This window comes from Cyprinus carpio, chromosome A6 (genome assembly GCF_018340385.1).
Source record: "Cyprinus carpio isolate SPL01 chromosome A6, ASM1834038v1, whole genome shotgun sequence".
Taxonomy (NCBI): Eukaryota; Metazoa; Chordata; class Actinopteri; order Cypriniformes; family Cyprinidae; genus Cyprinus; species Cyprinus carpio.
The window spans coordinates 4,281,170-4,303,856 of record NC_056577.1 but is presented as its reverse complement, the minus strand read 5'-3'; the positions used below and the strand labels follow the sequence as shown (position 1 = coordinate 4,303,856).

At 37.6% G+C, this 22,687-nt stretch overlaps 1 pseudogene; it reads right to left on the bottom strand.

Annotated features, from left to right (window-relative positions):
• Window positions 1–8,612: 8,612 nt before the first annotated feature.
• Window positions 8,613–21,786, bottom strand: LOC122145253 (annotated as a pseudogene).
• Window positions 21,787–22,687: the final 901 nt, after the last annotated feature.

Below are 22,687 nucleotides of genomic sequence, written 5' to 3'. Positions count from 1 at the left end.
GACTTTATTTTTATTTTATAAAACTAAAATAATGCATAGTGTATTATTCTTTACTTTCCAAAATGTCATTTTGAAAATAAAAACACATTAAATACATCATACTCCTCACCTCACTTTTTAAAAAAATTCTACCACACACCCCCTTTTCTGTTAATAAAGGTTTCTAAATCCTTCAAAATAATAATCTTGAGTAAATACAATGATAAAGCAAATGCAAAAGTGTTTTTCCTTTTTTCAGTCCACAAAATTCACAGGTAGGTTTTAAGAAATATTCAGCTTTAAAGACTCTTTCCAAAGCAAATTCCAAACAAATCCTGCATGTAGCATTGTATAGGACAATTTTGTTCTACAAATTTTGTTATTGCTGCATCTGTTTTACATTTTCCATGATTTGTCCCAATAGATTACCAAATAAAGAAGAAGAAAAAAAATAATAATTAAATAAATAAATAAATAAATAAATATTACAAATTCTTGCAGCAGGAAAAGAGACAGAAGAGCATTTCTAAAACTTACTGACCTTTGTGCTGCAGTTTTCCCTCCAAAATGATGTCACTTCCTGGAGAATGATGTCATCGAGGACCTGGCTTCCGTTAGATTTTAGGATGGAACATGATATTGAGGATACACAAACCTGTACTATAATCAAAGCTTTATGAATTTTTCTTGAGTCATTCAAAATTAATATTCAGTCAAAATATTTAATATAAACAACAAATGAAGATATTGCCTATATTTGTTCTCAAGCCATTGCAATTTTGCGCGTGTATGCTTTGAGAGGGCAGACATGTTTTAATAATAATTTTTTTTTATTTATTTGTATTAAGCACCTTAGAATACATTATTACAATAACAATCTTTTTAAAAAAAAAATAATAAATAAATCTTTCTAATATTTTCAATGATACATTTTAAATACAGATATGTTGTATTTTAGTATTTCATATTGCACAAACTAAAATTCTAAAACTGGTCAGTAATCAGCAGATCGTTAAGACAACACTGTCTAAAGAGGAACATATTTAAAGTTTCCATTCATTGTTATGATCATATAAAGGTTTAAATAATACACTATATTCCATTATATATATATATATATATATATATATATATATATATATATATATATATATATAATATATATATATATATATATCATGCACTATATTCCATGTTCTTGGGAGCTTTGTGTGAGGAACAGACCCAAATACATGAATAAATATATACTTTAAATGCAACAAGCCGTTATTCAGTGCAAATCTCTTCTCCATCTCACATCTTTGATGCTGTATACTCTTGAACGTCAGAGCACAATCTCTATCAGGCTTGTAAGTGATGACTGAATTTACATTTTTAGGATGAACTGTCCCTTTAAAGTGAACTGTCTCAGAGAAGCTCATGTTCACTGGCAGCGGACAGCCCAAAGCTCCTCTGACCGGTGATGCAGCACGTCTCCAGGTCAAAACATTCAGAACCACTTCTGCTTTCTGATCTCACAGTGAATATCTCGTCTTCATCGCACCCAGAATGCTAAAGCTGAGAGAGTGTGAGGTCCTCCTGTCGTCATCAAAACCACTGACCGGATGCAGCTCCAGACCAGACACAAGCACATAGAGACCGAATCTGAGGAAAGAGAAACATCAGCGTGTGTTTAACTCATCATCTCGGCAAACACTCACTGCCCGCTGGTGTGGTCACCGCAAACTCCCGCTGCTGGATCTACAGGAGCTGTTTAGGATCCACAGACTTTAGACTTCTGGACACAAACTGATTCGCACTTTCCTAAGAGAGACGCATCAGTGGACCTCTAATTACTGAGATGTTGAGATGTCTGCATCAAAAGAAATTTACAAAAAGTGATTTTATGTCTAGAAAGTACATTAAATGTAAGTTAAGTGTCTACTTTTAAGGTTTCAAATAAGTTTTTGGGGAATAAAATGTCAAAATTTGGTTGAAATAATGTTACATTGTCATTCAGTGCAACATAATATTTATGTAAAAATTCAAACAACATGCTTATTCTGACGAACATATTAAAATATATAAAAGAATAAGGAAGCATATTAAATTGTATTGTGTTTAAAGTGAGTAAAAAACTCTTACTGATAAATGGGCAAAACCTAGGATAGTGGAAAATTTTAAAAATGTAAAATTACAACTAATTATTATTCGGGGTTCTGTTTGAAAGTAATTAGTTTTTAATATGTGTTAAAATTATTTTTGTTGTAAATATGCCTGACAAGATTGTTACACTGGAGGACATTCTAGTGGGTGTCTTCTGTAAATCGCACAGAAAAACGCAAATGCAATATATATATATCTATATATATATATATAAAATATATATATAGCACAGAAAAACGCAAATGCAAATAAATGCAAATAAATTAAAACAAAAAACTGTGTAATTTTAGGGGGGGGGAGGCCAACAACAATTTAAAGCAGTATTACACTTATTGTTTTTATGCTTATACCCTTTTACATCTTTGACCCATATACACTATATATATATATAATATATATATATATATATATATATATATATATATATATATATATATATATCATATATATATATATATAACATGGATGTGAATGTTAAAGTGGCTCTGATTTTTATTATTTTGTGTATGATTGTGTAACTTCAGATGCGGGTGTAGTTTGCTGAAGAGCTCAGAGTTCACGCGCTCTATTCTGAGTCAACAGCGGCCGTCCTGACAGAGATTAAACAGGAGAAATGATTCGCTCACTGATATATATTATAGATCAGTGGATTCGCTGGAAAGGACATTAACCGGAAGTCAGTTTAACATTAGAAAAGCAATCTAGAGGAAGAGCCGATGCAGTTTTCTGTATGTGCGATACACAGTAGACCGACAGGCGGCGCTGCGCTAAATGCAATTTTATTTTGACGTCACCTAGCTTGCTTTAATATGAACTATCATAAAACAGTGGATTCTGGAGCAGACGCTGTTTCTGGAAAATAAATAACTAAATAAATACATTAAAATAAATTAAAATAATTAAAATTAATTATTTCTTCAAAATATGTACTGCAGACTAAACGTAAGATGAAAAATTAACTGCTTCAAATAAGTTTTTAATAAAAGTTTTCAAATAAAAGTTTTTAACGTTAGAAAAAAAATATAATAAATAAGTAATCAATTTATAATAAATAAATAATAATGAAATGCATTATAATAATTAATTAAACCATAAATAAATACATAAATAACTCAAATTAAAGGCTATTCCTCAGCGGGTGTGGTGTGTCCAGTAGGAGGCGCATCTTCTCCTCGGTTTCACTCCTGCTGAGGATTTACTCACACTCTGTGTTTTGGTTTTGCTTAAGAGGAACTTCTTTTTTTTTTCCTAGCTCTTGAGAAATGTTTTAAGAATGTTCGAACAACATTAATGTGTAATCCATGTCCTGAAACGAACACAACGTACAGTGTCCTTATTAAATTTCTGTAAAATTTTACTTATATAAAATATGGAATTTCACAGAATTAAATATATAATTCTGTAAAATTATATAATTATATATTTATCTTCAATACATAGATGAACGTATGTGAAATTAATTGGTTTCCTCCAACCATTTAAATCCCTAATTATAGTTACAAACAGCTTGCTAAAAGTCTTTTTTCTCCTAAAGTATCCTATATTTTAAGTTTCTCTGTAGTCTTTTCTTTTTCTTCAAGACAAATCTATTAGTTTAAATCATGATCTCAGATCTTAATAGTAAGGTTTATAAATCAAGTTTTAACCAGCATTTAACTAAAGTGCCAACTCACTGTGAACGAGTGTGCATTGATGGCTCAGTTCCTCTTCTCTCCTCAAACAATGACACACACACCCACACCAACGACACAACACTCTCTCTCCTTCTCTCAGACACACTGAGACAACAAGGATCATGATGTCACCAAAACTTACTCACCACACCACACACACGACCACACCCACACACACACACAAACGGGGCACTCTCACTCTCTCCTCCGCTGAATAGTGGGTCTGATCGAAGAGATTCCACACACCTTCATTTCATAATTACAGCATTTACAGTGGCTTATACATTGTCTGACTACCAATTCCTCTAAAAGCCTGTCCTCCTCATCTCCTCTCTCCTACTGCATTTTGACACCCACACACAAACACACAGCTAACACACAAACACACATATCACACACACTTACTTTTTATCTACCAACAGAAATCTGTAGTCATATTACAGTCAAAATATATATATATATGCAGCTTCATCGGATCTCTGTAGTCCACCTCTACAGGTTTTCTCTCATTCTTTCTTACATGGTGTTCTCTCTCTCTCCTCTCTCTTCAAGACAAAACACACACCCACACACTGACACCCAACCCACAACCCACTCACCAAAGCACACACTGATATCTCTCCTCTCTACTCACTCTCACACTACACACACACACACCCAAACCAAGAGAGGGACCTGCTTCAGCACTCCGCTCTCTCACATCTCGCTCAGTTTCACAACCCACACACATACACTCCTCTCTCTCTCTCTCTCTCACACACTACACACTTCACACACACACACATCACACAGACGCTCATCTCGCCTCTCTACACCCCCACACACCACTACAGAACCACACATACACACACTTAATGCCCCCTCTCTCCACTCCACACAATAACACAACAACACTGTTCTATACACACACACACACACACAGAGTACACTCCTCTCTCCTCTCTCACACCCACAAACACACAGACCACTCTCTCTAACACCCAGACACACACACACTCTCCTCTCTCACACACACACACACTGAAACTCCTCTCTCTATCTCTCTCACACACACACACACACACACACTGACACTTAACACACCACACACAGCACAGCCCACACACACACCACACACACAACAGACTCTCTTCATCTCTCACCCCACACACATACACACAGACCGCTCTCTCTCTCACACACACACAACACACAACCCTGACTCCTCTCCTCCTCTCTCTTCTCACTCACATTGCACACACAACAACACCCACACATCTCGTCTCATCTCTCACACACACACAAACGACATACTCTCTCTACTCCTCTCCACACAACAACCACCAGACCCACTCTCTCTCCTCTCTCACACACACACACGAACACACGAACACACACACAACACACAACCACAATGGCAACACACACAACAGAGAGACACCCTCTCCTCACACACACAACACACACATTCGCGACAGACTCTCTCTGCCTCTCACACACACACACACATACACAGAACACACACACACACACACACTGACTCTCTCTCTCCTCCGTCGACTCACACACCACACACAAGACATCTCTCTCGTCTCTCTCTGTCCCCACACACAACACAGACATACCTTCTCTCCTCTCCCCCTCTCTTCGCCTCTCACACAACACAACCACACACTCTCTCTCTCCGCTCTCTCTTCTCTCTCTCTCACATCACACACACAGCACGACACACACACACCCACGGGAAACACACACACACAGAGACACAACTACTCGCTCAAACGTGCGTCCAACTCACATCGTCACACCCTGACTCTTCCCTCCTCTCTCATCACAACCACAAACAGACACAACAGGACAACACACACCAGAGACTCTCTCTCTCACACAACACACACAACACATACATCACAGACTATCTCTCTCTCTCTCACACCCCCACACACACACCCACTACACACACACAACACACACACACACAAGTACATACACTCTCTCTCTCTCCTCTCACCACCAACACACACAAAGACACACACACACAACACACACACATGACTCTCTCTCTCCTCATCTCTCACACACACACACACACACACACACTCTCCCTCTCCTCTCTCTCTCTCTCAACACACACACAAAACCACAGTACACAAAGACTCTACAGACTCTCTCTCACTCAAACCACACACACACCACACACTGACCTCACTCTCTCTCGTCTCAACACATAACTTTACTCTTATCTCTCTCCTCACACACACACACACACACACACTACCACTGACTCTCTCTCAGCGACCCCTCTCTCTCTCTCGTCTAGACATCTCTTACTTCACACACACACACAACACAGACACCCAATCTCATCCCTCTCTCTCTCTCTCTCCTTCTCTCCACACACACACACACACACACACACACAACACCCACACACCACAAGCATAGAATCCACACACAGTAGAAGCACTCTCCTCTCACACACACAAGGAAAACACTCACACAGACTCTCTCTCTCTTCTCCCTCCACACACACAACACACACAGCACACACAAGCACACTGGACCTCCTCTCACTCTACTCACTCGTCGTCACACACCAGAACAACACGACAGACCCTACTCTCTCTCTCTCTCACCCTTCTCCGATCAACTCATCACACACAACACCACACACACAACACAACCACTGGCGAGTACGTTCTCCTCTCATCCGTCTCTCTCTCATCTCTCTCACACATCAGTCACACATCCGACATGAAACTCTCTCCGCTCTCACACACACAACGACACACACACACACACATCTGCCCTCTGCTGTGATTATTCACTCACTCAATGAACACTGCATTGGACATGAGGCGCTTCATCATGGTTTTTCCTCAGGTCTCTTCACAGCTCTCTTTTGTCTCAGATGAATGCGCTGCACTTCACAGAAGCAGGTGTGCTGTCCAGGAATGGCGCTGGCCTTCACCACAGCAGGTTGAAGGTTTTATTTCACCACCGCATGTGTGTGAATATAAATATTCATCCGGCCTCATCAAAAGGACGAGCTGTCTGAAGTGAATTCAGCTATAGTCTGATGTGTGCACTGAATCAAGAGAGCGAACACTAGGAAGTGACCACCCTGCATTTGTAGTGGCCCAGTGCAGTTCTGTCCATGACAAACTGATGATGTTAGAGGAAATAAAGCTTTAGACATTTCCTGTTTATAGTGCGTTTCCAGCCAATCAGCATTCCATCCGGATCCATTTACTGTCAGTGTTTCTGAACTGTATTCATCTCATTCTTAATACAATCATCTAAAAATATCTTAAAGCAGCAGGCTGAGAAGGACACTGGAGTCTAAGAGCCACAAGTAAACCAAACTTTAAAAATTAGAGACTCTAGAAAGACTTACATGAATGAAGTTAATTAAATGACACTATCTTTAAATTTTCAGTAAAACTTCTCGAAGCTGCTTTTTTAAAGGTTTACTGATAAATGAAAACCCTGGAAATGATTTAATGCAGTAACTCACATTAAAACGCTAACACGCAAACATCCATCATATTCTGGTCAACATATGCATTGGGCTTCTTTTGAATCTTTTTTTTTTTTTATTATTGCACTGCTTTCCCTATACCAAGCAGCAGGAGATATTAATGTTACAGCTAAACAGTGATTAATGTGTAAACCACACGGACGGAAAATTGCACAATTAACTTATGTTCATAACATTTTCAAGGCTTGTATGGCACTCAGATTAATGTATGTTTTAGATTCATTACTGCACAAAAATTAAAAGTAGTGTACCTAGTTTTATTAAAGTCCATGAATAGAATCTGAACAGAGATACTATGGAAATATTGTACAGTCATCAGGCAACTGAGTGACAAGTAAAAGAACTTAAACGCAATCCTCAGAAAGCAAAAGGAGTGAATGATAGGAGACGAAAGGACAAAATAATCCACAGAGCAAATTAAACAGCAAAGTCAAACAAACACAAATAGACATGCATTTTTATATTTGCATGAAAACCTTCATACATATACATGTAATGCAGTGGCATTTTTATAAAAATATGAAACATACCATCTTATTTATATTTCTAAGTGCTTCTTTTTTCTTAGTTTAAATACTTTGAGGAAAGCATCTACATGCTGCTTTTGGTTTGCGCTTCGATCACGTCTCAGTTACTCGATCGCTGTATCAGAATCATGAGAACGGGAAGCGAAATCCGTCAAAGATGACGCTCTGCAGAGCAACTGATGACAAAATACTATTAAATATAGAAAAATAGACTCCTACAACCAAAAGAAATTAAAGTTAGTCAAAGGCCAAGGATCAGTGTAGTCAATGTTAACAAGTGTTTATTCAAACAATTTTAAAAGTCCAAGTGCAGAAAACATCGGGTCTTAACCCGCCACTGCAAGTGTGGGGTAAGGGTTAAAACGTCACAGAGCACCAAACATCTGGTGCATTTCTGACTCAGACAATCAGTTAAAGCAGAGTAACCCCGCTGTCTAACAGGCTGTCAATCATCATCTCCTCCTCCAATCACTGGTCTCTTAGCAAGTGACGCCCCGCCTCTTACTGCTGCTCCCAGACTCCGCCCACAATACACCCTTCCAGCACATGTGGAAACGATCACACGCTTTGTAAAGGGTGACGTTTACGGGGAACAACAGTGAGACACAAAAGCATTGATGTTTCACCGTCTGATGAGTTTCGATGACCTGAGATTAATTCAAGAGACTCAAGTGTGTTTATATTTGCCAAGAGGAGAGGGATACATCACTAGAATAAACCAGTTTAAACTAGTCCTGACAGCCTGTTAAACGAGCAGGGTTTAAAACCTCAGCAGCCCGGCTGAGTGATGTCTCCCCCGCCCGAGCTCTTGGTGACCTCCATGGTGGTGAATATCTGGAAAAGAGTGACGGGAAGAACACGTTATACTCAAAAGACTAAGAACGTGAAATATCAGTAATATGTCATGAAGCAGCAGGGTCACAGGAACGCACCTCGGCACACGTCGGGTGAATACCGATGGTGTTTTTCCAGCTGGTCTTTGGTAATTTCCACATTTCATGGCGGCTCCGAAGCCCTGAGTGACCTCTCCGGCATTAGGACCACACACACACACACACACACACACATCCTGACACACACACACACACACACACACACACACACACACACACACACACACACACAATACACACACACACCCACACACACACCACACACAGCAGTTAATACTCCTGAAGTGTCTCTCACAGTATATGGAATCAAACACAAATCATTCATACAACACATTTCTTAATGAAAAACCAGTCACTGCCTGCTAGAAATGAGCCTCTGAAACAAAAAAAAGTACATGATTTAAAGGCCAATTTTAAAACCAAATATGCATCATGCAAGCCAACAGATGGCATTAGATCACTCACACACACACACACCAGGGTACATATCAAATTAATTGTAAAAAAAAAAAAAAAACGAGCAAAACAACAGAATAAGTTCTAAATGTTTTTTTTCTCCTGGAATTTCTTTTTCAGTGAGCATTGAGAAAGTTATGAATATTAATAATTAACTGATGCATAAATTCAAATTGGTTGACATTATAATTATAATCTATTTTCCAAATTAAAATATTTCAACTCATTTGAAAAAAAAAAATGGTAACAGTACAGCAAGATGTGTTAATAAATTAGCTCACATTTTTACAGAACGTATGAATCTGTTAATGTTCTTTATAAAAATGCAATTGTTCAGTGTCAGAAGATACAACTTTTAACTTAAAAAAAATTTATTAGTAAAATATTGAAATGAAAAACAATGCTGTAGAAGCTAGTGTTAGTTTTACATCTTTTTATTTTATGATATTTCCGTTTTAAGTTTTATGTGCTATATATATATATATATATATATATATATATATATATATATTATATATATATCTGATATATATATATACACACACACACACACACACACACACATATAATATATATACAATTCACACATGCATGTATTTCTATTTAGCTATTTTTAAGTCCAAGTAAATTTAGTACTGCAACTTAAGTTTAATATATATATATATATATATATATATATATATATATATATATATACTATATATATATATATATATATAGAGCTTTATTTCAATTACCAAAAACAATTTATAGTTTGAGTTAACAATAGGACGCTGGTAGAAGCACTGTTCATTGTAAGTTTAACTAATGTTAACAAATTAAACCTTATTTCTAATTGATTAAAAAGCAGAGTTTAGTGTATAATCATAACACACACACACACACACACACACACACACCACACACACACAGGATGGTGACTGTTATGGCATGCATTGTCTTACGTTGTCAAGTTTATTGCAGATGATCTTGGCGTAGCGCAGCGGTTGTTGTCCCGGCCGGGAACGGTGAACTCCAGAGGCCAGAACAGACTGTGATAGATCTGCCAGAGGACCACAACATCATTAAAACCACACTCGTTATCAGCACAGCTTATTTAATATTTCCAGCCTGACGTCTGTTTGCAAACGCACCACCTCGAGGTTCTCCTGTCCGTAGATCTCGACGGCCTTCTCCTCCGGGGTAACCACAGCTGCCGTATTCCATCGGAGTGAAGACCGTGGTGGGAACGTTTCACATAATCGCACTGAAAACCACACACAGAGAGGGAAACAGGAAACCGGTGAGGTCACAGAAAACCCAACTGCTATCTACAGAGTTTAATCTAAGGTTTATAACACATAAATCTAACGGGAATGGCAGACCTTCAGAGATGCTCCAGCGTACAGACGGCGAGCCAGAAGTTTCCCGGCCTGAATGGCCACAGGAGTGAGCTCCCACTTCCCCTCCAGGATGTCTCCAATGGCGTAGATGTGAGGAACGCTGGTCTGCTCCTCATCGTTCACTGGGATCTTTCCCGTTCCTGGACGGAGGAACAGAAACCGACTCAATGTTAGCACTGGGAGAGCGAAGTCCAAGTCTAGAGGACTTTATCTATTCCACACCAACAACAAACGTCGCATTAAACACTTGACTTGATTCTGATGCTTGATCTGAATCAGTTTACTTCCATTCCCTTCACGTTGTATTATTTGGTTGGCAAAAACGTCCGTGTCATTATTGTGAGCAGCAGGACCATATATCTACAATTCCTTTTCCCTCATAATGCATCACAACTTTTGCATCAATGTTTTAATTAATCTGTGTATTCATTACACTTGCATTTGCAACTAACAATAGATATGCATGATCTGCGAAAGGTATTCAGGAGCATGTGTGCAAATGAAGCGTGGCTCAAAAATACGCAATTTGTGTCACTGTATCAGATTATTGGTGTCGTTAACAAGAAACATTTCAGACCACACGTTGTTACCAGACCAGAGAGAACTGAGAATCTTCCACTATGACACACGACACGAGACGAAATGATTGAATCTTGTGTCCCCCAAGACCCCCTACATCAAGCAGATTGTGTCAAAATCAGGCTAAAATCCACTTAGTGTGAACTGAGCTTTAAAACCCCCCAGTTATGAAGTTTAAGATAAAAAAAAAAGTCTAATGTTGGTGTGATATTTAAAATTACTGTCATATCAGCTTCATCTGCTAACACGTGACTGATACAAATGAAACATTCAACAGCATAATCTAAAAAAAACCCAAACTTTTATACATTTTGACCTTATGCAGAAAGCCAAGATTAAGCAGAATTTTATGAAAGATTCTTTAAATGCACTAAAAATGGTAACAGTTTTTCTGGGTCCATAATTCAGTCTTTAAACGTTTTTCATAAAAAGTCTTAATTATCTGAAATGATTTAATAAGCGTCTTATTTTAGCAAGAAAAAAAAAAAAATAGGAATTGCTTTTAACTTCAAAAGGCTATGATTTTCATTTAACAAATATGAGTGCAGCACATTTCAACATAAATATTCACTGTGTGTGTGTGAATGTGCACGGTGTATACACTTTAAGATTGGCCTAAAAATAATCACACTACTATTAAATACAGTTTGAAACACAATATATTAAAAACCTAGCGCACTTTGTCACTGTGCCCCCTAAATTTTTCAAGTTAAGACACAAATGCACCTTCAAGCCCTGAGTTTGTCTAAAGCCCAAATAAACCCTCTTGAGACTGCTGCAGAAAAATGAAACAAAAAATGCTTTTTGTAATATAACAGCCACATTACATCAACAACTTCAGCTCACTTCTGCAATCTAAGAAAACTGAGTGTTACTGTAACTAATGCACAGTGACTTCTCACATTCTGTGGTACGTTAGAAACACACTGCGCATTACTAAACTGAAGTCAGCATCTCAAATCATAAATCTGTAAATGCTCAGCGAGTATTTCATACAGAGGAGCCATAAAAGAGCCGTGCATCATTCGCATGTGTGTGTGGGGTCATATGGAGTCACATGAGAACGGATCTAAACCTGTGTGACGGACTCAAACCACACACAGCTCACACACAGTGCATGTGTCAATTAATATGCATGAATGGAAATGTTAACACAGTCCATGTGTGCTCTGATCAGATGCTGGACGCACTTCTCAGTTCCCAGAGTCAATTCTGCTGATTCACCGTGACACTCCAGAGCCGCCTCTGCCCCCGCCCTCTCAAGAGCTACCACAACAACAAGGAGGAGGGGACTGTGAGGACAGATGACCAGAATAAACCATACAGAAGAAAGAGACATACTTGGCATTGACTTTAACTCCAGCCTTGTCCAGACCGATCTTTCCTGTGCACAGGCGTCTCGACCCACTGCGATCAACACCTGAGAGACACAGAGCATCAGAAATACTGAAGGAATGTGACAATGCTGATTACCACAGACTCCTCCCTTGGTTGCAAAGAAAACAACAAATAATAATAATGAGCAAAGCATTGTTTAACGGATCTAAGAGCACCCACAGGAATTACATCAGAACAGTAGTCTGTTTAGTACAACTCAAAGGAAGGTTCATATTGAATAACTGCTGCAAGTGCTTTAACAAGAATACTTGACATTACTGCTTTTAAACCCTCTGTGACTGTGCTCACATTTCCCACGGACTCGAGCCGCTGGTGTCACACATTGATCCACCAACAAAGTGAACATACTTTGTGCCTCCATTTTCATCAAAGTGAATGTAAAAAAGTTTGAAAAGAGCGTTTTTATTACTTTTTTTTTTTTTTTTTTTTTTAACAACAGATGATGCTTTAGATTAACTAAGAAGGTTTTAAACATGATTAGAAGAGACCAGAGAACAGCCAGTAAAAATAAGAACAAATACACAAAATACAAGCATAGATAACTACAAACAGAGTTATGTTACAAATAAAATAAGGCTGGTAGAATTCAAATACAGAAATGTAATAATTAGGGAAAATAACACTGCATAGTGTTCGCTGTATAAATTAAATATAGATTTTTAATCACAGTTTTTTTGTTGTTTGATGATCATTCGTGACAGCAGCAGTATTTATAGGCCGCTGTCCCTTTAAGACCTGATGTACGGATCCGATATAATGATACACATCACATCTGATTTGTTTCTCAGCTGTTTTAATTCACTTGAGACATAACTGACTGTGTTTAGCTGAATGACTGTTGAGATGGGTCTATTCAGAGGATTCAGTTCGGTGTTTGTGTGCGCCTGTATGTGTAGAGAACAGGGCGCGAATAAACGAATCGAGTTCGAGTTACCCTTTCGCCTTTTCTCTCTGGAATTGTGTTTAAAATTTGCTCGCGCTTGTTACATTTTGCAATTAATCCGTGGAATCACATGCGTGTGCCGAACCGTATGGATCCGTTTAAACCAGTAATACTCACAGTGTTGTATTCCCCTTCAAAGATTTCATCACTCTCGGTTGATTTTGGCCGTCCACTTTAAGTCGGCCTGGAGTTCCAGCTTCCAGCTGCTCGATCTGTAGAAATAAAGAATGATCGGTTATCACCAACATGATATGAGCAAAGAGGGCCATGATCATAATGCTGCTTAAGAGCAGTTCAAACCGCAGCTGCAACAGATTATTTCATTATTTCAGCTTTCAGTAATGTTTAACAGCACACATGCACCAACCTTGGTAGGAACAAACTTCCTGAGGAATTTGACCCCGTGTTGTCTCCATGTAATCTCCTGCACGGTTGGCCATGTCCTGATCGAATCCTCGCAGCAGAATGGAGCGAACCATGACGGTCACGTCCAGCCCCAAACCGGCCAGAAACCCCCCGCACTCCAGAGCCACATACGACGCCCCGACGACGAGAGTCGTTCCCGGGACAGTAGGGCAATGAGAACAGGTCATCACTGCGAATAACAAACAAAAACCCAGTGAGGACAACACAGACGGATCACGTTTCCTCAACTGTAGACAAAAGTTCAGACACATACAGTTAAAACGCTGCCAAAGAGAAGAGTCAATATACTGAAAACCGCAGAGGCTTGAGTCTCGCCAAACACCTGACACTCACTTCCTTATCAGATAAAAGATGAATGAACCATCAGGAAATCTCAGACGCGAGTCATAAAACAACACACATGCACTCATCATCAAGAGCCAAACTCTATTTGAAAGTTAACATCACTACGGCTTTGTTCAGACGGTCAGTTCAAATCAGATTTCTGTGCATGTCTGATTGGGAATCTGATCATAATTAGCAAGTAACAACGGCCAAAAATTTTATTTTTCACAACGGCCAGATTTTTACACATCCGTTTCAAACTACATTCATATGTGGTTTGAAATACAATTCTAATCCAACTCCAGAATGGATTTCACGGATCGTCACTTTCTCAGTCACGTAAAATGTGACGTCTTTGCAGAAACAAGGCTGTGTTGTTGCAAACTGCAAGTTGAGTGGAAAATGACAACAAAGTGCTACTCTACACGAGTTTAGAGACGTCAGCATAGAAAAAAAAAAAAAAAAAAAAAAAAAGGCATTCCAGCTTTCCTACGTTTCTGCCGCTTCCTCATAAAACAATAATATAATCCAGCGCCACGGCAACATTAATAGAAACCCAATGCAGATATTCAGTAACACGAAAAACAGATCAGAACGGGGAACAGTTGCAATACACAGTGTCAATCATTTAGATCACATACACAATGATCAGATTTGGACTGACGTGTGAAACAAGGCTTATGCCACACTCAAATGTACACGTATGTTATACCACATGACCATCATACAGAAAGAAATCCTCCTCGTATTCAACACGCCATTCAGTGGAAGCTTTCCTTCCCTTGGTGACTGAGAATGAATCAGCTTTAAATCAATAAATCCTGTAAATAAATCAGTAACGACCCCCTGAGGTCCAGCTGTGTTTATCCGGCTCTCCAGAGGGAGTTTTTACCGCGGTGAACTGAACTCAGAGTCTTATCTCACCTGGTGATGCAGTACTCTTTGTCTCCAGGGACGCCCAGATAACGAGGCCTCTCTCCGTCGCCAGCACAAACTTAGCAGCAGTGTAGAACATCTCTTTACCGCGCTTGTTTGTGGGCCTGTTCGGAAGAGAAAAGAGTCAGACGAGGGCAGGTTTTGGCAGACTGTGATTTGCAACTTTTAGCATCTTATACTGCTGCCATTTAGATTAAGTTACAAGAAGAAAACCAACACACATACAAACAGCAGCTGTTCTATTCTGAGCAATGTCATTAAGGCATGATTTGCCAAATGAAGGAATTAATTAAGCCTTACACGAGTTCTCTCGAATGTAGAAAAGAATCCAGTCTTCTTCGCGTTCAAATCACACCTGGACCTGTAGTAGGATCTCTTTTTTTTGTTTGCTTCATCTTAGCTGTGACTGTTAGCTTTGCCTTCACAATGCATGCTGGGAACTGAACACAGCGCGACTGGCTTTCTGGGTCAGAACACACTTGCCTTGATCTTGTGCGGCTCCACAAACTCAGCGTAGGCGTTGACGTAATTGACGTTTTTGTCTCGCAGGGAAACCCTGTAGCCCCAGTTCAGTGAACCGATGTAGTTATTCACCGCTGTCCTCATCGTCTCCCAGTTGTGAGTCACTTTAATAAAAAGCCAACATTTGATGAGTGTGTGGATGAAAACAGGAGAAAGACAAAAAGAAATCTACTTTAAGACCAAGAAAGGGAAGCTCTTGAAAGCAAAAGCTTTGCAACACACTGAATTCTGTAATGATGATCACTCATCCGGTGTATTCGGACGTCTTCTTCTGTTAAATCTCACATCAACAATTCTGTCATTAAAGATACTGGTAACACTTTACAATAATGTTCATTAGTTAACGACACGAACTAAGCATGAACAATACTTCTACAGCATCTTAGTTATTGTTAATTTCAACATTTACTAATACATTATTATAAATCCCAAGTTGTGCTTTTTAGCATTAGTTAATGCACTGTGAATTAGCACGAACGACTATTTTCATTAACTAACATTAACAAAGATTAATAAACACTGTAATAAATGTATTATGTTAGTTCATACATTATATTAACTCACATAATGGTCTCAACAATTTCAAGAAATATTCACAAGGCTGCAGTCACAGAATTAATAAAACTATGCTAAAACTTTCAGAGAAGGAAAAAAACTGGAGATGTTTTCAGAGAAGAAATCACAAAACTTCAAGCCCTCACACATTCGACCATAAAAATCTGTACCGCATGAAGAATGCATGTTTACTGTTATTATCTTTTATCTGAGATGCATTAGATCACGTGAAGTCATTTTTGTCTGCATCACGTACAGCTTCATTTCCAGCCGTGCTGAATCTTGGACTCACCCTGATCACTGAACTCCCAGCCGAACTTGCGTGCGTCCTCAATGGCGGTGCCCAGCAGAGCCGTCTGATGCATCAGTTTCTTGGGAATACAGCCCACGTTCACACACGTGCCCCCCAGACCTGCACAGAAACATCTCATCATCATCTCATTAGAAGTCAGTTTTGATTAAACCTGCATGGTTTTGATTCCGGTTTTCTTACCCCAGGTTGTGCCCTTCGGTGTGGGTACAACATAATCCAGAACCATGACCTTCTTCCCCAAGGCAGCTGCTTCCTGTTTGGGCAGGAAGAGGAAGCGTTAAAAAAATCAGATTCATGTGCAAAACCCACAGAACTGCTCATGCGTTAAGGGTTGCTATAGTTTGGCTAAATTAATTTTTCCATGTCTGTATCAGGTTTTACATGCACTATCAATATTAGTATTTATATTTTTGAGGACTTTGATAGCAACATATGCAGTACTATGCACCTGCATTTTTTTATTTGACATTTAGTTTACTGAAAAGAGGTCAGTGTTATTTGATTCATTTCTGTGAATCATTTTAAAGTATACAAATAAACTGTATAAAATATACAAATACATTTGTATGCAAAAAAAATTATTCCTGTTTAATTACTAGGTATTGCATACAGAAAAAGTGTAAAAACAGTACCTCAAGTTGATTTTTACCTAAATTTGTATTTTACTTTCTGCAAGTCAAAAGCTGAAACATATTTTTTTTTAAATTGCTATAACACCAAGGCCTAAAAAAGGGTTCATCCATGCAACTTAAGCATCTGAGATGACAAAGTGGCTCGACTGACCTGAATTCACCCCCCCCACACACACACAGTATTTAAACAATATCATGAATGAATGATCTCCTTCTCAGTGTAATTTAACTCACCTTTGAGCAGGCCAGACCTCCAGAACCACCGCCAATGACGATCAGATCGTACTCATACACCTCCCTGCCTTCACACAGCAGCGTCTGCAGGTCGCCATCTTTGTGTGCCTGTTTACCATGACAAACAAACCCATCATTAGCAGGAGCATACAGACGATGCTGATAAGAGGCATCATGAAGAGGTGCTTCAGCATTATTCAGCTCGATTACCGAAGGTCTTTCCCACAGAGCTGCCTAACACTCGGTTATGAAAGAGCTGACAGATCTACAGACAGATGCATTAGTGATAGAAACAGGCAATGACGATCAAACAATTCAAATAGAGATCACTTACAGATACTCAACAAATAAAAACAGGTCAATTAGTTTACAGCATTTTATTTTTAATATTTAGTTATTTCTCTTTGCTTTATTGCTTGTAATGCATTTGTGTTTTTTAAAGCTATTTAGTTATTTAAAAAAAATACTTAACACATCAGTTTTATTTTTAATATTTAGTTATTTTAAATACTTGTAATGTTTTTTAAAAAAATATTTCAACAGTTAAACAAAAAATCAACATTCATAGACATTGAAAGCCAAAATGTATAAAATGTATTATTATTATTATTATTAAAACAGCAATACGGATCAAATGGGCAGCTAGATATTGTTGTAATGTCAAATCAGGAGGTCCATGGAGAATCCCAGCCATAATAATAACAGTAGTCACAACTAACAACTAAGATTCTTATATTTGACGTGGTTTAAAATCTCTCACATACAAATTTTCAATCACATGCTGACACGTGAGATATCTGAGTGAAACTGACACATTTTAGAATGAAACTAAAAGTCCTGCCCTAAATGGTTTTTTTTTGTTGTTTTTTTTATCTAAGGCATGTTCATAAAAATGACTTAAATGTCCTAATTGAACGATGGCCTGATCCTGGCTTAATCTAAGCCCTGTCTGTGAAACCAGGCCTTAATCTTCGACTACAACAATCATGGAAGGGTGTGTGCAGGTGAGGCTGTGGCAGCAGAACATCATTAATTTAGTCACACATCCACTCAGGACCATCATTTTAATAGTACTGTAAATCCCCTTTGTTTGCCAAAAAAATTGTTTATTTTTTATTAATTAAAAGTTTAATTAATGTTTTATGCCTTCTTTTGATAACCAAAAAATTTTAAATACACAACAGGATTTCTGAGGGAAAAAAAAAAAATCCTAAGGCTATGGTAAGAATAAATAAATAAATGAATAATAAGAAAAAGTAGAATAATTAGACGTGCTAAAACACAGAATTAGGTATCAATAAATCAAAACATGAAAACAAATTGAACATTTCAAAGGGTCCTAAACATGTATTTTTTGTTAAACTTTTAATAAATTGATGTTAAATTGTATAAGTTTCATGATTTTTATTTTGATTTTAGACATGCTTTTTGATTAATAAAATATCATTTAACCATTAAAAAGGAGTACAGAAAAAAAAAAAAAGGAATTTGAGATAAAATAAAACTGATTTCATATGGCCCTACATGCAGAGATCAGTCAGAAGAATGCGCACCTTCATGGTGTTGTCACAGCCTCGATGGGTTTTCTTGTTGATGAAGACACTGGGGACGGTTTTCTGCCCCGTCATCTCATGCAGCAAGTCCTGGTAGTTGGTTCCGTCCTCTGAAACACATCAGACACGATCAGATCAGTCAGGGTCTCACCACTCACGTTTCACATCTACACCACATGGGCAGCTCTCCAATAATCGAATCAGGTTCGGATCTGGCACTGCTCGCCTGCTTCTGAAAGCAATGTCTGGCTCCAAACAGAAAAACAGCAGCTAATCAGGTTTAGAGCCGTTCGCCAGAGAACCCATTATCAGGGTCATGCTACGAACATGAGATGAACAGCTGCACATGGACAGTGAGATAAAGAGAGAGCGTGAGACATGAATGAGACATGGAGGAGGGTATGGAGGAGTGAAGGAAAGCAAGAAGAGGAAGATAGTTTCAGACGTTAGTAATGCTGGAGCTGGAGTGACTCACGGTCAACACTTAAACATTAACTCCAGAGCTTCAGCACAATGTTCAGAGACCACAGCAAGAGTCTTTCAGCTCAGCTCCGTCTAAGAGGCAGCAAAAGTTCAATACGCTTAAACATGAACGTTACATAATATCAGCCGAAGTGGAAACACATGCACATAACATGCAGAATCAGTAAGCTTGCATATCAGGAAGAGCAGCACATAAACATGCATGCTATGCAATCGCATGCTCAGCAAAACAAATGAAGTAGAGATTGTTTCGTTTAATTATGTAGTCAAAAAAAAAGTATTCTGTAATCTCAGAACTGGTATCTGTAGACAGCACAGCACAGCCTGCATGCATTTCATTTCACTCATTAGTATAAAAGTCATTTGATTACTCTTCTGATATACAAAAGGATAAAAAGTTATTGTGCTCTTACCCATCAGGTCCAGCTCTACGAGCCTGCATTACACTTGACATTCAGCTCTTTAAAGAGCTCCTTCACCTGGAAATAAAGAAACAAAGACTTCAAACATTTAGTAGTACTTTTAGCAGAAAAAACATCCATTGCAGCTTTTCAAATACATGTCATCAGTATCTGACAGAAAGCTACTCAATCAGTGAAGTACTGGGGCAACAGAAAAACTATAATAAAATGACTATTACATGAACTTGACACTGACAAGTAATTTTAGCACTTTTTTTTTCTTTTTCTGCTTAAAACTTAAAGCACTTTACAACATAACAGAATAAAAATAATAATTTGTACAGTACCTTAAAACTTAAAGCACTTTACAACATAACAGAATAAAACAAAAACAACAAAGAATAAGAAATATAACAACAATAACATAATGCAAGTAAGGAATTATTAAGGAAAATCATACAAAAAACCAAACTAATAATCCAGCAATTGTTATTTTGAAATAAAATGTTTTAAAAACAATAGAAAAAACACATAATCATATCCTCCTGGGACCCAGGCACAGACTTCTGAATATTATATTTTTAGTGAAGTCCACAGTTTTATGTCCTGTACGGAGCACATTTTCAGGAGGTTTGATCATAAAACACTTCCTCTCCTTGCTCTTTAAATATGACTGATATTGACAGAATTATCAAATCTAACACTCTTAGGGAAATATTATAATGATTTGTAATTATCATTTCAATCTGGCTAATTTTCAAATTGTTTGTCGTAAAAATAAACATCTCAGAAAAATGTTATGGGGCTTTAAATCTGAATATGACTTTTTATTTTAACGAAAACAGGGCGTGATTTTCATTCATGTCTTCTGTAGACGACAAACATCATGTTAATCAGGCATTTTAGGGAAGAGAATTATAGATCAATATTCTATGAAATATGAGATATCTCGTGAAAAATGTTGCCAAGTTTTTTACCCCGCATTATAACACTTATTTTTTTCATTATGGTTTGAACAGATTAATATGCGAATTAGATTAAAAATTAGATTGGGATCGGAACGATTTTTTAATGTTTTTTTACAGGAGTCTCTTCTGCTCATCAAGGCTGCGTTTATTTGATCAAAAATACAGAGGGGAAAAATTAATATTGTGAAATATTATTACGATGTAAAATAACATTTTTCTATATTAATATAATTAAAACTGTAATTTATTCCTGTGATGTGCAGCTGTATTTCCAGCATCATTACTGCAGTCTTCAGTGTCACATGATCTTCAAAAATCATACTAAATATTCTGATTTATGATCAGAGCTGGAAAATGTTGCGCTGGCTTCATATTTTTTTTAGAACCTGTGATGCTTTTTTTCAGGATTTTTTGATGGAAAAAAAAAAACAGTTAAAAAGAAGAGCGTTTATTTAAAATGTAAATCAATATATAACAATATTACACTACCGTTCAAAAGTTTGGGGTCAGTACATTTTTATTCTATCTTTTTTGAATAACTTTAGTCCTGGAGTCCTCTACAAAGAAAATATAACTAAAATATATATATTTTACAAATGTTTCCCCCGTTTGTTTCTTAGCTCCAATCAATGTAATGACATAAAAACAACAATATTCTCTGAAACTTTAGTTCTGTCTCTCAGGAGGATATAATGACTGACTGATGATCACTAAACACACACTTCTCGTGTTTCTGTCCGCGCTCACCTTGACGCAGTAGGGACAGTAGCTCTTGCTGAACACCAGCACTTGATGAGAATCGATCAGCTCTTCGATCTTCGATCGGATCTGCTCGCGTCCTGCGTCATTCTCGATGGGCGGCATGACGATCAATAACCGATCACGGGTCGATATTCCGCGCTCTTCCGCTTCCTCAGTCGATGATTATTACGATTAAAATCAAAACTTTATCTCAACATTAACTCATAATGTGACATTAAATATCATGTTAAATGAGACTAAAAAAACCACTCCTGTCACCTCGAGACCGCCGCCGAATGACGCTCCGCCGCTGGAGCGCGCTTCTTACATAAGACCCCACGAGCCTGACCCGCACGCGCCTGACTCAAAGGCTAACCGGCTTTCACTTAACTAAGACCCACGTGTTGTCTAATATAGCTATTATAACTTATAATGTAAAATAAACGCGCAAAAAATAAACTCAAGCCCTTTAAAGAAAACTGATTTTAAGGGTACCGTGAATCTCAGTAGACTTCGAACTCTCAGTAATACATTGATAATTCATAGAAGCATAATATTATGATTTAATCTTATTATTATATATTATTATTATTTATAACAATGTAAGACAACCGTGGGGAAAACTCGTCAGGCAGTATTTGTAGACGCCTCAGTGAGTTTGATATGGACACCTGGCTCCATGGTGTCTCAGACAACGACCAATGCGCAACTGATTTACAGTAGATTTGCAATAAAATTTAGTAGTTAATCAGTTTAAAACTAAAACAAATTCAATATACACATTGTTTAACTTTTGTAATAGTTGGTGTAATTGTTATTAAGTTAATAAATTAACGCTGTTGTTCTGGAGTAGAATCTCCACATTTTTTTCTTGCTCCATCACATAAAATATTTCTATTTATAAATATTTATTAACTTGCACATAAAATTCTGCATAGATTTAACTGAATAATATTTTATGACAAAAGTTTGTCTTGCTACCTTACTGAGTTTCAGAAGCACATAGACACTGAATAAAAGTGATTACTATATAAAGAAATAGAACAAGAAGTCAAAATAAAAGTTGTTTCAACTCCCATAAAAAAACTTTAAAAAAAATATTCA